This window comes from Balaenoptera musculus, chromosome 20, assembly GCF_009873245.2.
Source record: "Balaenoptera musculus isolate JJ_BM4_2016_0621 chromosome 20, mBalMus1.pri.v3, whole genome shotgun sequence".
NCBI lineage: Eukaryota > Metazoa > Chordata > Mammalia > Artiodactyla > Balaenopteridae > Balaenoptera > Balaenoptera musculus.
Genome location: NC_045804.1, coordinates 23,610,220 through 23,631,098, shown reverse-complemented (window position 1 = coordinate 23,631,098; position 20,879 = coordinate 23,610,220). Strand labels below are relative to the sequence as shown.

At 36.1% G+C, this 20,879-nt stretch overlaps 1 protein-coding gene across 9 annotated transcripts in view; it reads right to left on the bottom strand.

Moving 5' to 3' along the window:
* MBTD1 (mbt domain containing 1) overlaps positions 1–20,879 on the bottom strand; it is a 67,414-nt gene that overhangs the window by 45,290 nt on the left and 1,245 nt on the right. Inside the window, exon 1 of one of the 9 annotated variants that reach the window (XM_036835709.1) lies at positions 812–816. The exons of the other annotated variants lie outside the window; for them this stretch is intronic. The gene's annotated coding sequence lies outside the window, so the exon portion shown is untranslated. Of the gene's footprint in view, positions 1–811; positions 817–20,879 lie in introns of those variants that run through there. 9 annotated transcript variants of the gene reach the window in all.

The following is a 20,879-nucleotide window of genomic DNA, read 5'->3' as shown; positions in this document are numbered from 1 at the left end:
TACAGTAAGTGTTGGGCTAATAAGTGTTTAGCAAGGATGCAGGACAAAATATCAGTACAGAAAAATCAGCTGTATTTCTATATACTAGCAACAAAACTCCAGAAATTGAAATTTTTGGAGTTCACTTTCTGGAAATAAAAAAAACATCACTTACAATAGCATCAAAAAATATGAAATAATTGGGGATAAATCTGGCAAAAGATGTGCAAGACCAATACCATGAAAACTACTAAATGTTCCTGAAAGAGTTAAAGAAAGATCTAAATAAATGGAAAGATGTACTGTGTTCACGGATTAGAAGAATAAATATTGTTAAAATGCCAATTCTTCCCAAGCTGATTTATAGATCCAACACAATTCTAATCAAGGGACTTCCCTGGTGGTCCAGTGGTTAAGAATCTGTGCTTCCACTTCAGGGGGCAGGGGTTCGATCCCCGGCTGGGGAACTAAGATTCTACATGTTACATGGAGTGGCCAAACAAACCAACCCCAAAAAACACAACGTAATCAAAACACAGAAGATTTTGGGGTAGAAACTGACAAGCTGAATCAAAAATTCATATGGAACTGCAAGGGCCTAGAATAGCCAAAACAAATTTGAGAAGAACAAAGTTGAAAGACTTAAGCTTCCTGAATCCAAGACGTATGCTGAAGCTACTCTAATCAAGGCAGTGGAATTTTGACATAAAAGACCGACAAACAGATCAAAAGAAATAGAGCCATACATATATGGTCAATTGATTTTTTTCACAACTGTGAAAAGGCAATTCAGTGGAGAAAACATAGTCTTCTCAACAAAAGGTGCTGGAACAAGCAGATAACCATATGCAAAAAAAAAAAAAAAAGACAGTGATCTATACATTATATCATAAACAAAAAGTAACTCAAAATGGATCACAGGGAATTCCCTGGTGGTCCAGTGGTTAACACTTGGCGATTTCACTGCTGTGGCCTGGGTTCAATCCCTGGTCAGGGAACTAAGATCCCACAAGCCACACGGCGTGGCCAAAAACAAAAACAAAATGGATCACAGACCTAAAAGTAAGAGGTAAAACTAAAAACTTCCGGAAAAAAAATTGGAAAAAAAATTCAAGATGTTAGGTTAGGTATAAAAAGTTTTTGGATATGACATCAAAAGTATGACCGATTAAAGGAAAAATTGATAACTAAACTTAATCAAAATTTAGAACTTCTGGTCTTTGAAAGACACTATTAAGAGAATAAAACAAGCCACAGACTGGAAAACGATATTTGCAAATCATATACTTGATAAAGGATTTGTATCCAGGACATATAAAGAACCGTCAAAACTCAGTAACTTAAACAACATAATTAAAAAAAAAAAAAAACAGGCAAAGATCTAAAGAGAATTCACAGAGAAGCTACATGGACGGCAAATAAGGACATGAATACATGTTCAACATCATTGGTCATTAGGAAAATACAAATTAAAATCACAAGATGTTCTTATGCATCTATTAGAATGGCCAAACAACCCACAACCCTCTATGGTCTGTGCAGCAAATGGAACTCTCATATACCGAAGATGGGAGTGTAAAATGGTACAAGCACTTTGGAGAACACGCAGTTTTAAATACAGTGTTAAATAAGACGTGTTAAATATACACTACCTACGACCCATTCCACTCCTGGGTATTTATCTAAGAAAAATGAAAGCTTAAGTCCATACAAAGACATATATATGAATGATCATAATAGCTCAAAACTGGAAATACCCAAATGTCCATCAAAAAGTAAATGAATAAACAAATTGTGGTACATCCATACAATGATTCCATTTTGCTACTTGGCAATAAAAAGGAATTAATTTTTGACACACACAACAGCGATAATCTCACAATAATTATGCTGAGCGAAAACCATACCAAAAAAAAAAAAAAAACACAACCTGTATGATTTCATTTATATAAAACTTTAGAAAATGCAAACTAATGTATAGTGACAGAAAACACATCAGTAAGTTACCTGGGGAAGGGATGGGCCAGGGGTGGGAAAGAGATTATAAAGGATCATGAAGAAACTTCTGGGGATTATGGACACCTTCTGTATCTTGACTGTGGTGATGGTTTCATGAGTGTTATTATTTGTCAAAACTTATTAAATTGTACACTTTGAAGATGGCTAGTTTTAATCTCGTGTCAATTTTACTTCAAGGAAGTTGTTAAAAAAAATCTATATCCTGTCAATCTATCAGCCAAGTATAATGGCTGGATAAAGATATTTTCAGATATGACAAGTCTCAAAAAACTTAGATCCCATGTTCACTTTTACTCAGGAGATGTGCTTCATTATAATATCAAAGTAACGAAGAAAGAGAAAGATCCAACAGAGGACAGAGGTAAAGGGAATTCCCAAGACAATGATAAAAGAGATGTCCTCAGATGACAGCTGTACAGGAGGCCTACAAAATAACCAGACTATACTGGAGGACGATGGATGATGGCAGCTCCAGGATAAAAATAAAACTTTGTGTTTGACAGTTTGTTGGAGGATTTAGGAAAAAGGCAATAGACACTTTTAATAGTGTTAAATGATTAAACGAAAAAAAATGAGACAACTGTTAACTCCAGGAAAAGAAGTTATATCAAAAAGGAACAAAGGAAGTTCCCTGGTGGCCTAGTGGTTAGGATTCCGGGCTTTCACTACCGTGGCCCGGGTTCAATCCAGTGACTGGGCTGAGCAGCAGTAAACATAATCATATAAACACTAATGATTTAACTTATGAAGTGGATAGGTATAAAGATATGGTGATTCCTCATTTCCCCATGAGATTAAAAATAACAAGAAGTGAGTTTTTTGATCAACTTGAATAAAAAGTTTGGAGGATGGAGATAAAAAGGGCAAATGTCAACTTATATTTATTGCCTGAGTTATAAATTTTTTCCATAAAGCTTAATTTATTAAACTTAAATGACTAAATGACTACACTTTATTATAAGATTATGTCCTCCCTTCTTTAAGAATGGTACCAATAGATGGCTATTTTTGCAAAATTTTCATCTTTACTTACAAATGATTTATAATGTATAGTTCCAATAGATTTACAGAAAACTTGAAAATACAGCACAGATTTCCCATATTATACCCCAGTTTCCCCTATTAACATCTTACATTAGTATTGTACATTTGTTAATTAATGAACTAAAATTGATATAACTGTCATTTAACTAAGTCTATATATACTTTATTCAAATTTCCTTCATTTTTACCCTATGTTCTTCTTCTGTTCCAAGATCCCACACTACATTTAGTTGTTAGGTTTACTTAAGCTCCTCTGGGCTGTGAAAATTTCTCAGATTTTCCTGGTTTCTGGTGACCTTGACTATTGAGGAGTACTAGTCAGGTATTTTGTTGAATGTCGCTTCTATTGAATTTGTCTCATATCCTCATGATTAGATCTGGGGACACATCCTGTCAACATAACTTATCCCTGTTGATGTTGACCTTGATTACTTGCCAGAAGAATTCTTTTTTAATAAATTTATTTATTTATTTATGGCTGTGTTGGGTCTTCATCGCTGCACGTGGGCCTTCTCTAGTTGCGGCGAGCGGGGTCTACTCTTCGTTGCAGTGCACGGGCTTCTCATTGCAGTGGCTTCTCTTGTTGTGGAGCATGGGCTCTAGGTGCTCAGGCTTTAGTAGTTGCAGCACTCGGGCTCAGTAGTTGTGGCGCATGGGCTTAGTTTCTCCGCGGCATGTTGGATCTTCCCGGACCAGGGATTGAACCTGCGCCTCCTGCATCGGCAGACTGATTCTTAACCACTGCACCACCAGGGAAGTCCCACTTGCCTGAAGAATTATTTGGCAGTTCTTTCTACTACAAAATTACTCTTCACCCCTCTCCATACCGTACTCTTTGGAAGAAAGTAACTATTTGAAGCCCACGCTCAAGGAGTGGGGAATTAAGCACCCCCTCTTTTCTTAAAAAAATAAATTTATTAAAAAAAATAAAGTGGCACTCAAACAAATTAATTAAATAAAGTAGCACTCTTCACCCCATTATTTCTCATTTCAGTATCCTGTTTGTTTCTTTCAGAGAATTTATTATGAATTTGAATTATTTTAAGATTTTTGTGTGCACTTAATTTTTTGCCTATCTTCTCTGAACTGTAAGTATTTCTGTCTTGTTCACAATATTCTCAGAGATCAGCATTGCAGGACTCAAATATTTGTTGTCTCTCAACTGGGGGCAGTGGATATTAGCCCCCTGGTAGATATTTGGCAATATCCCTGAAGAGGACTGGAGGAAAAGAGTCACATTCCTTTGCATTAACATGACAGGAGAGTCCAAAACGTTGTTTAGTGCCACTGTTGAGAAACCCTGATTTAAACTGAGGCTTCATGTTTTTGGTTATAAGTGACAGAAACCTAATTAAACTGTGGTTCCTAATTTGATGAACAAACTGAATTTGGTAGAGGGTAAGCAGAAACCATTTTATTCTCTCATTATTATCCCTGAATATTTGAGGATCCCTCTCTATTCCTCAGACAAAATCTTAGTCAAAGCCTTTAGCTTTTTTCCCTGGTATTATGATCTCTTTATCATTCATTTCTTAAATTTGCCATCTTACAGTTCTAAGAGCAGAGTTCCTAGTTTAAAAAATCCCAAATAATGGGTATGCTGTCTTCACCTGGGTTAAGTGCATGCCTAGGGGTATTCAACCAGAGGGTCAGGGGCATAAAAGAACAGAGCAGCTCCAAAGACAATTATGTGGATGAATGGAATGAAAATTTCCAAGAGAGAAAAATAGGGGGTCAGGTCAACTCAGTATCACACACACACAAACACACACACACACACAAATGATATTGGTTTAAAGGCTGAGAAAGAAGATTTCTGATGGGCAAGAGGAGGAAGGATTTTTTTAAGCAGAGAAAACAGCATAGGTGAAAGCACATCAGCAAGAGGCCATTAAGCACCCCCTCTTTGAGGGTGGACTATCTACACAAATTATTTGGAGTTCTTTCACATAGATTTCCTCTCCTCTAAAAATGTCCCCTTTTTGGGTTTGCAGTTTTCTCATCATTAGATTCACACTGTATATTCCCAGTTGAAATACTACATAACTCATGCTACTCAGGGTAGTAAACCCAGATTATATGATGTTCATCTGCCCCTTATTGGTGATGATAAGACTTGGTCTAGCTGTGGGATCTGGTTCTCCACTGGAGTTTTACTGTTTTCCCTCTTTTAATAAGCAACCTATGGAAGACATTTCAAGACCATGGAAATATACTGCTCATCGAAATTTCACTCCAGATTTAGCATCCAATGATTCTTGCCCAATCTTTTACTATGATTTTCCAATCCCAGAATTCCTTCCATATTCATCAGTTGCATTCTTCTGTCAGGAAGATCCATCTTTTTTCTCTTATGGGTATTAACTCTTGGATTCCAACTTTTCAATGGTTTGTAATTCTTTATTGTCCTTTGTTATTTGGGGGCTCAAATCATGACAGATTCAGCCAGTGGGAACCCATTCAAGCTGACTCCTGTGTCATTCTGACATGCCCCTATCATTTTTGAATGATTTTTTGCTTTCTGGCATAACAAGACATTCTAGGCTTATCTCACTTTCCTGTCTCAGCTCTGGAATCAACCATTTCTCCAAAGAGCCTTGGTTTCTTTTACGAGGAATGTTAGAAATAAAGATCTAGGTGGTCCATGTGTTCATTGCTACTGGGCTATCTCCTTGCTTCTGGAGCCCTTCAGTGCATGTGAGTTGGAATATATATGTACACATGTATGTGACATATGTCTTACGTATATACAATGTATTTTCAAAATCATGAGTTCACACTTACACCTCCAATTAGAATCCATCACCACAGGGCTTTTCCTTACCTTCCCACATCCATATTTGTCTCTCCCTTCTTCTATTGAAAACCCTGGCTTCCAACAAAATTAACATTTATTCATTTGCTCCATCCTTTTATATATTTAAATAGTTTCAGAGCATAACATCCATACTGCTACAAAAATGAACTTTTGGGCTTCCCTGGTGGCGCAGTGGTTGAGAATCTGCCTGCCAATGCAGAGGACACGGGTTCGAGCCCTGGTCTGGGAAGATCCCACATGCCGCGGAGCGACTAGGCCCGTGAGCCACAATTGCTGAGCCTGCGCGTCTGGAGCCTGTGCTCCGCAGCCAGAGAGGCTGCGATAGTGAGAGGCCCGCGCACTGCCATGAAGAGTGGCCCCCACTTGCCACAACTAGAGAAAGCCCTCGCACAGAAACGAGGACCCAACACAGCCATAAATAAATAAATAAAATTAAAAAAATAAAATAAAATAAAAATGAACTTTTGAGTTCAGAATTTCTTTGTAGTCCCTTCTCCTCAAACTGAGGAACAGAGTACTGAGTTTTAGAGTTACTTGGATTAGCTATTTCTCCCTCCTTCAATTGTCAGTTTGAAATAAGTCCGTTTTGGTTTGCTTTTGGTTTTAGTCTCCCTTGACATCCTTATTGAGTTAATTTCATTTTTGGGGACTATCAAAAAAATCACCCTGCTTTCAAATATAAAGAGCTATACAAAAAGGTAGAACTTGGAGAAATATTTCCTTCCCTTTCCTCGCCACTGTCTCCTGTAGGTGGGTAACCAACTTTATTGCTTTCTGGTTCATCTTTCTTATGTGCGTATATTTTAAAAAGGTAAACAGGTATATTTACGCTTCCTTATTTCCTCTTCTTTCTTACACAAAAGGCCACACACGAAATTCCTCTGTCCTTTAACTTAGAAATACATCCTGGAAAACACTTCGTTTCAGGGCACAGACATCTTCCTCATTCCTTTTTAAGCTGCACAGTTCTCCACTGTGCGCATGTTTATTCAATCAATTTCATTTGGACACAATAGTTTTCAATGTTTTGCAATAACAAATATTGCTGCAATGAACATATATACATGTATATATACATATACACATATATGTATATAAATTGCTTGAGGTATAACTTCAGGGTATATTCTCAGAAGTGTGACTGCTGGGTAGAATGGTGAATGTATATGTAATTTTGTTAGATATTGCCAAATTCCCCTCCACGGAAATTTTACCATTTTGTATTTGCTCCAGCAATACTGGGAGGTTTTTATTTTTTATTTTTTGCCATATAATATGCTGGATGAAAACGGTATGTCACTGTAGTCTTTTTTCCCTTTTTTTTTAAAAAAAACTTTTTACTTGGAAATAACTCCAAATTTACAGAAAAGTTGGAAAAACAGTACAAAGAAATCCTGTGTATTCTACTCAGATTCACCAATTACTAAAAAATCACTCCATTTGTTTTATTCTTCTCTCAAAATATATAGATGTTTTTCTGAACCATTTGAGAGTGAGTTGCGTACAATTTTTTTTGTTTGTTTTGGCAGCAGCATGCAGGATCCTAATTCCCTAACCAGGGATCAAACCCATGCCCCCTGCAGTGGAAGTGTGGAGTCTTAACCACTGGACCACCAGGGAAGTCCCATACATGTCTTTTTATTCCAAACTACTTCAGTGTGCATTTCCTGAGAATATAAACATTCTCTCATCACTATAGCACAGTTATTAGTTTCAGGGAATTTAACATTAATACTTTGCCCTAATTTACCATCCATATTTCAATGGACCCAATGTCCTTTATAGAATTTCTTCCCTCCAGTCCAGCATCACATGTTGTATTTGTTTCCTTTAATCTAGAAGATTGTTTTTGGAGAATGTAGGCCTCCTCTCCTCTTTTTAATGGGATGCTTTTCATTTGGGGTTCATCTGAAGTTTCCTCATTTTCAGGTTATATATCCCCATAATACTACGTAAGTGATATATCCTTCTCAAGAGTATTACATCCAGAGGCACAAGATACATATCTGCCCCTCAGTGGTGATGTTCATTTTGATCACCCTGCCAAGGTGTTGTCCAGTTTTTCCAGTATACTTACCATATTTCTCCTTGCAACTAATAAGCAATCTTGGGGACACATTTAAAACAAACAAATACAGTTGCTCATTGAAATTCCACCCCCCTCATCCCTAAATTAGGCATCCAATAACTCCTGCAGAACCAAACATTATTATGATGTCTGCAAAATGATTTTCTAGTGCTACTACTCTCTTACCAGTCAGCAGGAAACTCTCATCATCCCCTTTATATATCTACCTACCTACTCATTATCGGTATGAGTTCACTAATTCCTATTTCCCCGCCCCGCCCCCGTAGTTCATAATTCATTACTGTCTTTAATTATTTGGGGGTTCAAATTATCCCAGATTTGGCTACTAGGATCCCCTTGAACTGATTCCCATGTCATTTTGACCTGCCCACATCAATTTTTGAGCAATACCTTACTTTCTGGAATATCAAGACATTCTAGGATCATTTTAAACCTACACTGCTCCAGCTCCAAAATCAACCTTTTCTCCAAGGAGCTCTCATCCTTTTTAGTGGGGATTGGTATTAAAAACCAGTATAGTTCTACACTAAGCCATTTTTGTACCTTTCTGTATATGTGTGTGGACTTGTCTGTTCTTATCTCTTGCCCTTTTCTCTTTAGTGTTTTTAATCTTTTAAATGTTTTTTCAAAACTCTTTGTATTTAGGAATTTACCCTAAATTTACCTCTGTTATATATGGCAAATTTTGATTTTATGGAGTTTTTTGATATACAATAAAAGAAAAATTTTTTAATGTAGTAAAATTTACCAGTATTTTCTTTCATTGTACCTTGAGTCACAGAAAAATTTCCCTTATATCATGGTATAGAAAAATTCACCCACATTTTGTTATTTGTATAGTTTTTTGATATTTACATTTCTGATCCATTTAGTTTATTCTTATGTATGGTATAAACAATGGCCCTAATATTATATTTTCCCAACTATCTAGTTGTACCAACGCTTTTTACCAAAATGTCCCTTTTGTCACAGTGCTTTGAAATACCACTTTATGTTTTAGATTTCCATATGTAGTTGTGTCCATATCTAAACGTTACACTATTTTATTGGTCTGTCTATTCATGTGCCAATAGCTTCCTTTTTAAATTATAGAGCCTTCCTAGTATATTTTGAAATCTGGTAGGCCTAGACACCCTCCCCCAATATTTTCCCTTTAATGTTTTGATATTCTTGCATATTTTATTTTTCCAAATGAACTTCAGTATTAACTAGCTTAGCTCTATACCAAAAAATTGTTGGGTATTTTTATTAAGGTCTCATTAGATTTACTAAGTTTGGAATCTTCATCATGTTGAGATGTCTTAACTGAGAACAAGAAACGTTTTATAGTTTGCATCATATAGGCTTTTGAACGATTCTTGTTAAAAGGAAATCCTTATGAATTTAAGTATTTTATTTATTTTTCGTGGCTAATGTAAATGCAATTTTCCCTTTTGTTATATTGTTGAATTGACTGAGTAAACTAAGATTTATTATTTTATATCCTGCAATCTTGCTAAATTATTTTGAAAGTTTTATCATTGATTTTCTAGGGCTTTCCAGATACACTATCATGTCACTTGCCAAGAAACTTTTCTTTCCCACTAAGCTTATAATTTTCTTTTTCCTAACTGTATTGGTTCATACTTCCAGTACAATGTTAAATAGTGGAGACAATGGGCACCCTTTCTTTCTGATCTCAGTGTTTCCCTATTAAGATGCTAGTTTTAGGATTAAGATGTTTTGATGTATGTATGTATGTGAGTGTGCATGTGTATTTACGAAAATCATGTTAAGGAAGGATCTATCCATTCCTGTTTTCTTAAAAGTTTTTATTAGGAATAGGTGTTGAATTTGTCACAGACTTTCCCAACATCTAAAAAGAGAATATGACTGTTCTCCTTAGAGCTATTAATATGGTAAATTATATCAACAGAGTTCCAAATACCGAATCATTCTTGTACTCCTACTATAAAGCTCACTTCATCACAATGTATTTGAATATAGTGTTAAGAGATTGCACAATATTTAGGATTTTGCACTGATATTCATAAATGTCTAATTTTCATTTTTTTGCACCATCTTTATCAGGTTCAGAAGTCGGTATTAGTCTTGCTTCTTAAAAATAATTAGAAAGTTTTCCTTCATTTTCTATGGTCTGAAATGATTTGTGTAGCATTGGGATTACATGCTATCTAAAGGTTTTGCAGAATCCCTTGTGAAATCACTCAGGCCTGGTGTTTTGCGGGATAGCTCCTTGATAATTTCCATAAAAGAAATAGAGAAATTTATCTAAGTTTTTAAGAAACTCTCTAGTGAGGTCAATTTTCTCAAACTGTATTTTCCTAATAATCCATTTCATCTAGGTTTACAAATTTATTTGCATAGTGTGCGCAAAATAGTTGTGTACGATTTTCTCAATTTCTTCTGTATCAAGTTATTTCCTTCTTGTTATTTCTTATTTTGTATGTTTGTGCATTCTCCTTTCCCCCTTGATTAAACTAGCTAGTGGTTTACGTACTTTGTGAATTTCCCCACAAAGGTCCAGGATTGACTCATCAATTTTATGTATAGTTTTTCTGTTCTTTAATTCATTAATTTCTACTTTTATCTATTATTCCCTTTTTTGTGTTTTGCTTTGCTCTTTTTTGTTTCTGAGTTGGGAATTATATATTTTCAGTCTTCTATTTTTACTATGCTAAAGTAAGCAGATTAGGCCCAAGGTGGAGTTGCTCACGCTAAGACCCAAGTCAGAAAGCCAAAATTTAGTGGTTAGGTTTCTACACCCAGCTCTTCCAGAAAAGATAAGCCTAAGTCAACCTATCAGCACAAGTTACTTGACCCAGCTCCAAGACTTCCTTTTGCTCCATTAAGGCCAGTAACCCCATTTTAACCAATCAGCAAATGCCCAGTATAACTTCTTTGTTCCTCCTGCTCACTTTGGTCTATCAAAATCTCTTGGCCTTCTGCAGCTCTTCAGAGTTCCTTTCTATCTGCTAGACTGGATGTTGCCCAATGTATCAATTGCTGATAAAGCCAATAAAATCTTTTAGAATTTACTTTTGAATTTTCCTTTAACAGCTGATAATTTAAGAGTACGAATTTTCCTCTGCTCACTGCTTTAAATGTATTCCACAGATTCTGGTATGTATGTAGCATTTTCATTATTATTATTTATAAATTTATTTATTTATTTACTTTTGGCTGCTTTGGTTCTTTGTTGCCGTGTGCGGCTTTCTCTAGTTGCAGCGAGCAGGGGCTACTCTTCGTTGCAATGAGCGGGGCGTTCATGCCGTGGCTTCTCTTGTTGTGGAGCATGGGCTCTAGGCACGTGGCCTTCAGTAGTTGTGGCTCACGGGCTCTAGAGCGCATGCTCAGTAGTTGTGGCACACGGGCTTAGTTGCTCCTCGGCATGTGGGATCTTCCTGAAGTAGGGCTCAAACCCATGTCCCCTGCATTGACAGGCGGATTCTTAACCACTGCGCCACCAGGGAAGCCCCATTATTATTACTTTTTAGAAACTCTGTAATTTGTTTGCATTCCCCATCTATCCACGAGTTAATTTTTTTTAATTGAGGCATAATTTTGAATGCGTATCAAAGATGCTAAACTTTTCAAGTTCAATCAAGATGCTGAACTTTTCTATCACTCTACAAAGCTCCCTCATGTCCTTTCACAGTCAGTTCTTCTCCTCCTCCCAGTTTTAGCACAATTGCTTAATTTTGCATATATTTAAGATTTCACATAAATGGAATAAAACTATATGGACATTTTGAGATTTATGCATGTTATTGCATGTATGATGGTTCAACGCTTCTTACTGCTGAGTGATACTGAACTTTATCAATGTATTAGTCTATCCATTCTCCACCCAGACTTGAATACTATGAATAAAACTGCTATGAACTTTTTTGCACAAGGCTTTCTAACAAATAATAGAAGGTTTGTAAATTTCAAGATGGAAGCGCCCTTTTGCTTTTTGGTTTTGCTTTTGTTTTCTTGAATGGAACCTACTGATGTTTTCCTAATTTAGCAACAATTTTTAATGAATATTCTGTGTTTGAAATATAGTCTCTACTAGGATGTAGTAATGGATATACCTGATGATCTGCCTTATTATGTGGTTTAGATCTTTTATAACCTTATTTTTTGTCTACAACACCTATCTTGTGCTAAGAGTATTAAAGTCTCCAATTTTTAGTGCTTTTCACTACTTGCATTTTTTATAGCTTCTGATTTACACAGATGGTTGCTGTTATTTGGTTCATACATATAACTATTGTATCTTTGTTGTGAATTGTGGTTGTAGCATTATGAACTGTCCTCTTTTGTCTTTTTCAATGCTTTTTGGTTTGACTTCTACTTTGTTATCAGCATTGCCAATCCTGTTTTCTTATTATTTGTTTGCCAGGTATATCTTTGTTCATTCTTTTCCTATTACTGTTTTAAGGGCCTTTTGTACGTTATAAAGTGGATTTTGCTTTTCTAAGCCAATTTGAAAATATTTTTAATTGGCGATGCGCCACTATTTCTTGCTGTGTATGTTGCTTTTGAGAAACCCAATACCATTCTAATTCTCTGGCCCTTGTAAGTCACTTCATCTTTTTACCCTGGAGGCCCTGAGAATTTTTCTGAATCTTTAAAGTTGTATAGCTTTACTGGAATATATCTTGGAGTTTATCTTCTGGTATGAACTTTTCATATATTCAAAATTTAAGATTCAGATCTTTTATTTCCAGAAAGTTTTCTTGATTATGCGTTTAAATGTTATGCTTTTATTCCTCTGCCTTCTTGAGAGACATCAATTACACGTGAGACTTTTTGGACCCACCTTTCACTAAAACGGTCATTTTCATTCTCTTGGTTTTCTTGTTATTCTTCTCTGTCTTTTATCACATTTGCATTTGACTCTATTGTTTGTTGGGAAACTTGTAACTTAGTCTTCATTTCTGATATGATTTTTTTCCCTCTACTTTCTCGGTTTAATCTAATCTGACTTTATTTCATCCTGTTTTTTGTCCCTTTCTGTTCTGTGTTATATTTCTGAGTGAAGGTTTTTACCCTTATCACCAAATATGGTTTGAAGATGTTTTATTTCATTTTGAGTATTATTGTGTCAATTTTCTTCTGCCTCACTTTTTTCTTTTTTTGGGGAGAAGGAGAGATATTCATCAGCTGATATGCTTTGATTCACACTGTTTCTTCTCAGAGAAGTTCTGTATGGATGTGACCCATTCTTTTCTATTTCTATTCATTTCATGGTCAGAGTTTCTAGTTAAAGAACATCCTCTTTCTTTTTCTGAAAGATTATTTTTTCCTCTTCCTTCTTTCTCTTTATCCATGACTTCAAGTCTCCATGTCTTCACTCCTTCCCTATGAAGCACTGGTAATTTCAGCTTACCAATTCTGGTATTGCTTGCTTTCAAGCTCTTCTCTGTGGCTGGAACTGTGAACTATCAGATTTCAAACCTGTGTTCAGTATTTTGGAACTTAAGTGATGAATTTCTCTCTTTTGGAAGTGGTATTTTTGTGCTTCATCTAAGCCTTCCATGTCCCTAAACTCTTTCAACAAACCTGTTAAGACTTCCCTTTCCCACTCTTCACATGGGCAGGAGGAGCTCTTGGAATCTGATTTCTCTGCTTATAGGTAATTTGAAGGTTGTGGTAATCTGTTTCTTAATGCTGAAGGCAGGGGTGGTGTGTGATTTATACATGCTTTTTTATTGGTTTATAGGTAGGTGGGCGGGAAAATTGCATCAGGCTTCTGCCACTGTTCTCCAGACTTAGAAGCCTATACATACACGTTTAAGTAGTATATTAGAATATATTATCTTAGAAATACTGCTTTTGCCATTTTCTGAAACACTTCACCTGTCACACATTAGATTCACTTTTTGTATCACTTGACAGTTTTCCAGAGTAAGTCTTGTTCATTTTCATCTAATTCAGTTTAGAAACACATTTTCTCTACAGGAGTTTATTTGTAAATTCCGCAGTGATCGTATGAAATACTTTTGCTACTTATTTGTAAAAAGCCTGTTAAGATTAGTAATACAACTAATATAAGTCATACAACTTATAGGATGCTTAATATGTGCTAGGGACATTCTAAGCACTTAATATGTAGCAATGCATTGAATCCTTACAAATATTACTCCCTTTTTACAGATGAGGAAGTAGAGGTTCAAACGGATTAAGTAGTTTGCCCAAGGTCATACATATAAAATGAACACTAGCAATATGAATCAAGGGAATAATCTTAAATCTATGTTCAATTTTAACCTCCTTTCTCTTTCTTTCTTAATTATGGTTCTATCAGCTAACTTCTGTAAGCACAGAAAACGAATATCAAATAAAACTGTTTCAGGTAATGTGCCATTCTGAACACACTGCTCTTTAAAATAAAACTGAAAAATCATGTTAGGTGACTACTCAAGGCTTTGAATATAAGGTGATGGGATGACTGCAGGTGGTGAAACCTTGCCTAATATTAGGGCATATATGGTGACTCCTCAACTAGCACAGAGGAAGTCAAAATATAATACCTAAAATTCATACATCAGGTAATGGAAGTCTAATATTTAGATTTATGGAGATGGATATTAGATCAAAAAGATAAAAGAATTAAAAGTAGTTGTCTTGGGCTTCCCTGGTGGCGCAGTGGTTGGGAATCTGCCTGCCAATGCAGGAGACACGGGTTCGAGCCCTGGTCTGGGAGGATCCCACGTGCCGCAGAGCAACTGGGCCCGTGAGCCGCAATTACTGAGCCTGCGCGTCTGGAGCCTGTGCTCCGCAACAAGAGGGGCCGCGGTAGTGAGAGGCCCGCGCACCGCGATGAAGAGTGGCCCCCGCTTGCCACAACTAGAGAAAGCCCTCGCACAGAAACGAAGACCCAACACAGCCATAAATAAATAAAAAAAAAAAAAATTAAAAAAAAAAAAAAAAAAAAAAAAGTAGTTGTCTTAGGACTTCCCTAGCAGTCTAGTGGTTAAGACTCCATGCTTCCGCTGCAGGGGGCATGGATTTGATCCCTGGTCGGGGAACTAAGATCCCACATGCCGTGAGGCATGGCCAAAGAAAAAAAAAAAAGCTGAACTGGGAAGAGAAAAAAAAGATTGTCTCATGAAAGCTGAACTGGGAAGAGAAAAAAAAGATTGCTGCAAGGGATCCTTTTTGGGGGTACACTTTTATTATTGTTTACATGATACTATCAAGTGCATGCATTAGTTTTATAAAAATAAAAGTTAATTTTTATAAAGTATAAACTACCTCTAAAAAATTCAATAATTGGTAAAAATTGAGAGACTGATGATATCTGGCATTGGCAAATTTATGTATGGGAGAAAAAGCACTCATATACACTTGGTAGGAAGGCAAATGTATGCCATCTTTTTGGAAGGCAATTTGTATTACTTATGAAAACTTAAAAAAAAATGAGCATGCCTTTGACCAGGGAATTCCACTTTTAGGAATCTGTCCTTCAGAAATACTCACAGGCCACAAGAATCCATGTGGAAGGATATTTCTTGCAGCAATAATGTAATAGTGAAAAACTGAAGGCAATCTAACCATCAGTAGGGGGTGATTTACTACAGGTACAATACTGAGTGAAAAAAAGTAAATTGCCAAATACGAATAATATGACTCATTTTTTATTAAAAGAAACAATATATGCTGGTATATGCACAGATTGATATATCTGTTTGTTTATGTATGCATTTAGAAAGATCCTGGAAGGAATAGCTAAACTGTTAACACTGTGAGAATGGGACGGGAGGATAATTTTAACTTTTCTGTATTTTTCATTTTCTTTTTCTTTAAACAGCAAATATGTAACACTTCTATAATGAAAAATAAAACAAAAAAGAGGTTTTTAGAGTGACAAAATGTAGGAAGAAGTCATAAATTGCAGTAGAACTTCATTTTCCTACCGTGACTGTAACCCTGATGAACCTTCCTCCTCATAAAATCTACAAAGGAATTAAAAAGTATAACCATTAACTTATTTGTATAATCACCCACAGGTTGCAATAAAAGTGTAAACCTCTCCAGGAGAAATTTTACAGAAAATATTTGAGATTCTAAATGCAAGCACATATAAATATGCAACCAAGTACTAATAGCATAATTTCAACATGAATAAACTAATCAAAAGTTAACCAATTCTCCATTATCCGCACTAACAGGGTACAGTGACCCATATAATTATCAAAGTTTTATATTTAGTCATGGAATGTAAGTTTTCTAGAACCTTAAGTTTGAAAGTTGTATGTGTGAACTGACAAAGTTCAAAATAAGAATTAACAGATACCCTATGATGACTGGACTCAGTAAGAGCTACTTAGCTCTCGCTGGTTTCCTCCTCATATCACTATCAGTATACAATTCACTGGGCTAAACAGAAGGGCCTTCGTGCTTTCTAAGCTTACTATTAGGAGAAAAATAAATGGTAAGGATTTGGGATTGTTGGATATTTGTTTCCCACAAGTTCAACGTGAAAGAGTTAAGTCCATGTCAATGATACAGTCATCTAAACTGAAAGCAATAATACCCTGAGTATCCCACCTAGAGAAAGTGAAAATTACCCAGAGAAGGACAGGAGAGGACAATGTTCTACATAACAATACTCTAAGATTTAAAGCAACAGTGAGCAAAGGGAAGCTATCTTTGATATATAAAAAATACAAATTTCTATCTCTTTGGGTTCAAGTTCTGGTTCTATTACTTAGGACTTTGGATGTAACAATTATTTGGGTCTCAGTTTCCCTTTCTTCTAAATAAGGAAAACACCACTTACCACACAGGAAGGATGTTTGAAAAATAAAATAATTCACATGAATGTGCTTTCAGTTCTTCAGAAGAAAGTTATGAATCCTTAAGTATGAATCTGAAAAGCTAATTAAAAATAAGATGACCTTGTCAAAATTAAGTCTGAAATGCAGTAACCTAGAGGGTCTTTAAGATCGTTCATTATCAGCTATCAATTCTACTCCAAATAACTGAATTCATACTAAGGCTGGGCTGAAGTGTAAATGTAATTTAAGTAATCAAACAAGAGCATTTATAATGTTAATGTAGCAAAAATAAGTTAAATAGGTTATTCAGCATCATCTTGATTTGATATACCTAAAAATACTGATGTAAAATGATGACATTCTCTTGGTGTTTATCTTTTAAAAATATATTTGGAGCTGGTTGCTCAAAAGATACACAATCAGTAACAATAAACACTATAGGGTATTAATAATGGAACAATTGAAATAGAGTTAGACACACATGTGCACACAAGGGGGTTATTTCTCTGGTGTATAAAATAATCTGAAACTAGCTAATTAAAGTTTTGAAGACTAATAGTAAAGTAATAGATGGTATTATCCAACATCTACTGAGCAATATATACAAATCATTATGCTAAGCACCAGAAATACAAAAAAGTGTTAAACTTAATATGCGTGTCCTAAAACTAGACTATAAACTACGGCCAAGTAGTTGAGACAACAAGAAATTACAAAATTGGGGGCTTCTCTGGTGGCGCAGTGGTTGAGAGTCTGCCTGCCAGTGCAGGGGACACGGGTTCGAGCCCTGGTCTGGGAAGAGCCCACGTGCCGCGGAGCAGCTGGGCCCGTGAGCCACAATTACTGAGCCTGCGCGTCTGGAGCCTGTGCTCCGCAACAAGAGAGGCCGCGATAGTGAGAGGCCTGCGCACCGCGATGAGGAGTGGTCCCCACTTGCCGCACTAGAGAAAGCCCTCGCACAGAAACGAAGACCCAACACAGCCATAAATAAATAGATAAATAAATAAATAAATAAATAAATAATTTAAAAAACCAGCAGGTACAAAAAAAAATAAGGATGAAGAAATTACTAAATTAATTAATGCGTATTGTATACAACTAGTTCTACAATATAAGTAAGAATTAGATAATACAGTGAAAAGGGAAATAAGAAAAAGGGATTCTGGATAGATATCTTAACATTTTATCATTTATAGCAGCTCACATTTTCTTATACAGTGGTCATCACGTCTGACTGGAGGTTTACGGAAACCTTGGGAGTAAGGCACGGCTGATCCCTGGCCCTTATTTGAGATGAGGAAAATGAAGCCTGAAGAGATTAGGCAACTTGCGTTAAGATCACAGGTCAGGAGGTGGCAGAGGCAGAGCCTGGCCAGTTTGCCAACTTTGTCCGTAGCTCATTTCTACTACATTACATTTTAAGTTATCAATACTAAAGTGAGAACTAGAAGGGAGCTCAGAAATCTTCTCATGCAGTATTGCTCTAACCAATCTGATAAAAACCTTTCTGAAGAAGGCTCCACCACAGACCTACTGAATGATAACCCACAAGAGAGAGGTTTTGTATTTTTATAAGATCCCCAAGAGGTGATTGTGGTGATCAGCTAAGCTTGGAAAACACTGTTCTACTATCTGTATGTCCAGTGTGGCAGACATGTGGCTATTTATATTTACACCTGATTAAATCAGATTGAAAATTGGGTTCCTCGGCCACACCAGTTACCTTTTAAGTGCTCAACAGCCACATGTGGCTAGTGGCCACCATACAGATGGCACAGATATAGGACAGTTCCATCACTGCAGAAAGTTCTATTGGATAATGTTAATTCTAGACCAACCTTTCCACTCTAAGGATGAGAAAACTGAGGCACAGAATCTTGTCCAACAGGGCATATGAAGTTACTCAGTGGCAGAATTGAAATGCTAACCTAATCTGCCAGTGTCCCTCATACTGTATCACTTCATCCCCATAAATTTAGGGTTTATTCAAGTGGGAATTATTTTCTTTCCACCCTTCCTTGTGGGTTGCAGTAAAGTAAGAAGAGAAATTTTAAATTTGTGGGAAAAAAATCCTAAAAAAACAAAGGTTTATTTAAAATAAATGACTAAATCAAACAATCTGCAATTTTTGTACAAAATTAAAAGTAGCCCTGGACAGTTAAGAATACTAGTATTAGGAGGCATATCTTAGTTTAACTATTGTTAACTCCTTCCTCTTTTACCATCCTGATGTTTTTATCTTTCTTTTGGATCTGAAACTCTGAAACTAATGATAATTGGCTTACCTTAACATTATAAATGTGAAAAAGTTAAATCTTACTTAGCAAACATTTTAAAGATGAAAAATTGAGAAACAAGGAGCAACCAAAAGAATAGTGACTTGTCTAATTTTAGGATGTGGTCACTCAAATCACTGAGAACTCATGGCTTTCAGTAATCCAGTGGTTTAGTATTTATAACATTAATAGGTTGTTTTCACTTCTAAGCTATAGTTTAACCTTCCTTTGACTACTATGTTAAACACAATTTAAATAGTTTTAATTTCTGATGAAACTGAGGGTTTGAAGCCTCTGAACATCTAAGAAAAGGTTTAGACACTAATTAAATCAACATATAACCAGCCATAAAAATATACAGTAGTGTCTTCTTTAAAAATAAAACCAGTCATTCCTGTCTAGTATGTTTAGAATGCAAACGTCTCCAAAGTTAGTCAGCTTAAGTCATGACAGTTCATGTTTAAAGTGAACAGGAACTTGGGAATTTCACGTTAATAAAAACTTTCAAGACAGAATTATGCAGCTCCATTAACTTTTATCAGTTATCTAGTATTCATTCCCATGTTAACTTTCAGTGACTAGATTTAGAGAAAATATCATATGTCAAAGTGTGTACAAAATTAAAAACTGGACAGTTAAAAAACATGGTTCAACATAAGATACTTATCAACAGATACTTATTCAAGACAGTTTTTGCCATAATTTGCAAGGCACCCAGAAGCGTGGAGTATGGGGTTCTACATAAGTAGAAGCTACTTGTTATTCAGAGAAGGAGGTGGTGCAAAAAAAGACAGCTATTTTCCTTCTAAACACTCATCGGTGTAGAGGTAAAGAAATGAAAAAAAATACAGTGTAAGCACATTAGAGCAGAGCAACAGTCTCCAAATCACAAAAGGGGGAGAGAAAACAATTTCTGTGCTCTAACATTTTAAACAGGCAACTGGGAGTTTAAAGTAAAATTCACTCTCTGGCTTTTATACCAGATTCGTTACTTCTACATTTTATCTGTTATGTCTTGACTCCCACTTCACCATATTAGGAAGAGGAAAACATGTGCCCCCAAGATTCCTATGCCAATAAAACTTCTCTTGGAAGCAGCATAGCTCACCAAATGAAGGAGAATATTAGAAAAATGCTAAGTGACAATAGTAGAACTGAACTATCTAAACCATCAAGTTATAACTACTGATGCATACTAATATAAGAAGCATGAAAAATATTGCAAACTCTAGGAAAATATTAAAGTGTTGCAAAAATTTCATATCTCATTAAAAATTGGAAAAGAAAAAGAGAAAGTATTGTGAAGGAGGGGCCCCAAGCAGGAAGCCCAGCTTGAAAGAAAAACATAGGTCAAAAGGAGGAGGTGGTGGGGAGTGCAGTTCTTCTGATCATCCCTCTACCAGGAGATGCTTCTAACAGCTTTGGTACTATGTCCAAGAGGCAATTTAGGCATCCCTTAGGGAAAGTGATTTAGGCAACAAGAAATGTGCTTTGAGATAGGATGCTGAAATTTCTAACTTTAAAAAGATTCACTAGTGAGAGAAAACAGCCATGAAATCCCCAGATCCCATTTCCCAAACTTCTGTAGAAAAATATCAACCATTCTCAGACACAGAAGCCAGCACATTTGAACTGACCCAGCAAAGTTTTCAGCCGGCCCTCACTATCTCTCAAGCCCTCCTTCCCCCACTTCCCTGTTCTTTCCTGGCACACAAAATATAGGCCAATGAGCAGTGGGTGGGTGAGGAGAATGTGAGAGAAAATTTGAGAAGTAGAAAGGGAATCCACTTAGTAAGAACATGAATGAGTCTAAAGAGTCTAATAAGGGTAGGCAAACAACAAACAGAACTGAACGGCGAGGGCTTTCCATGGCAGCAGCG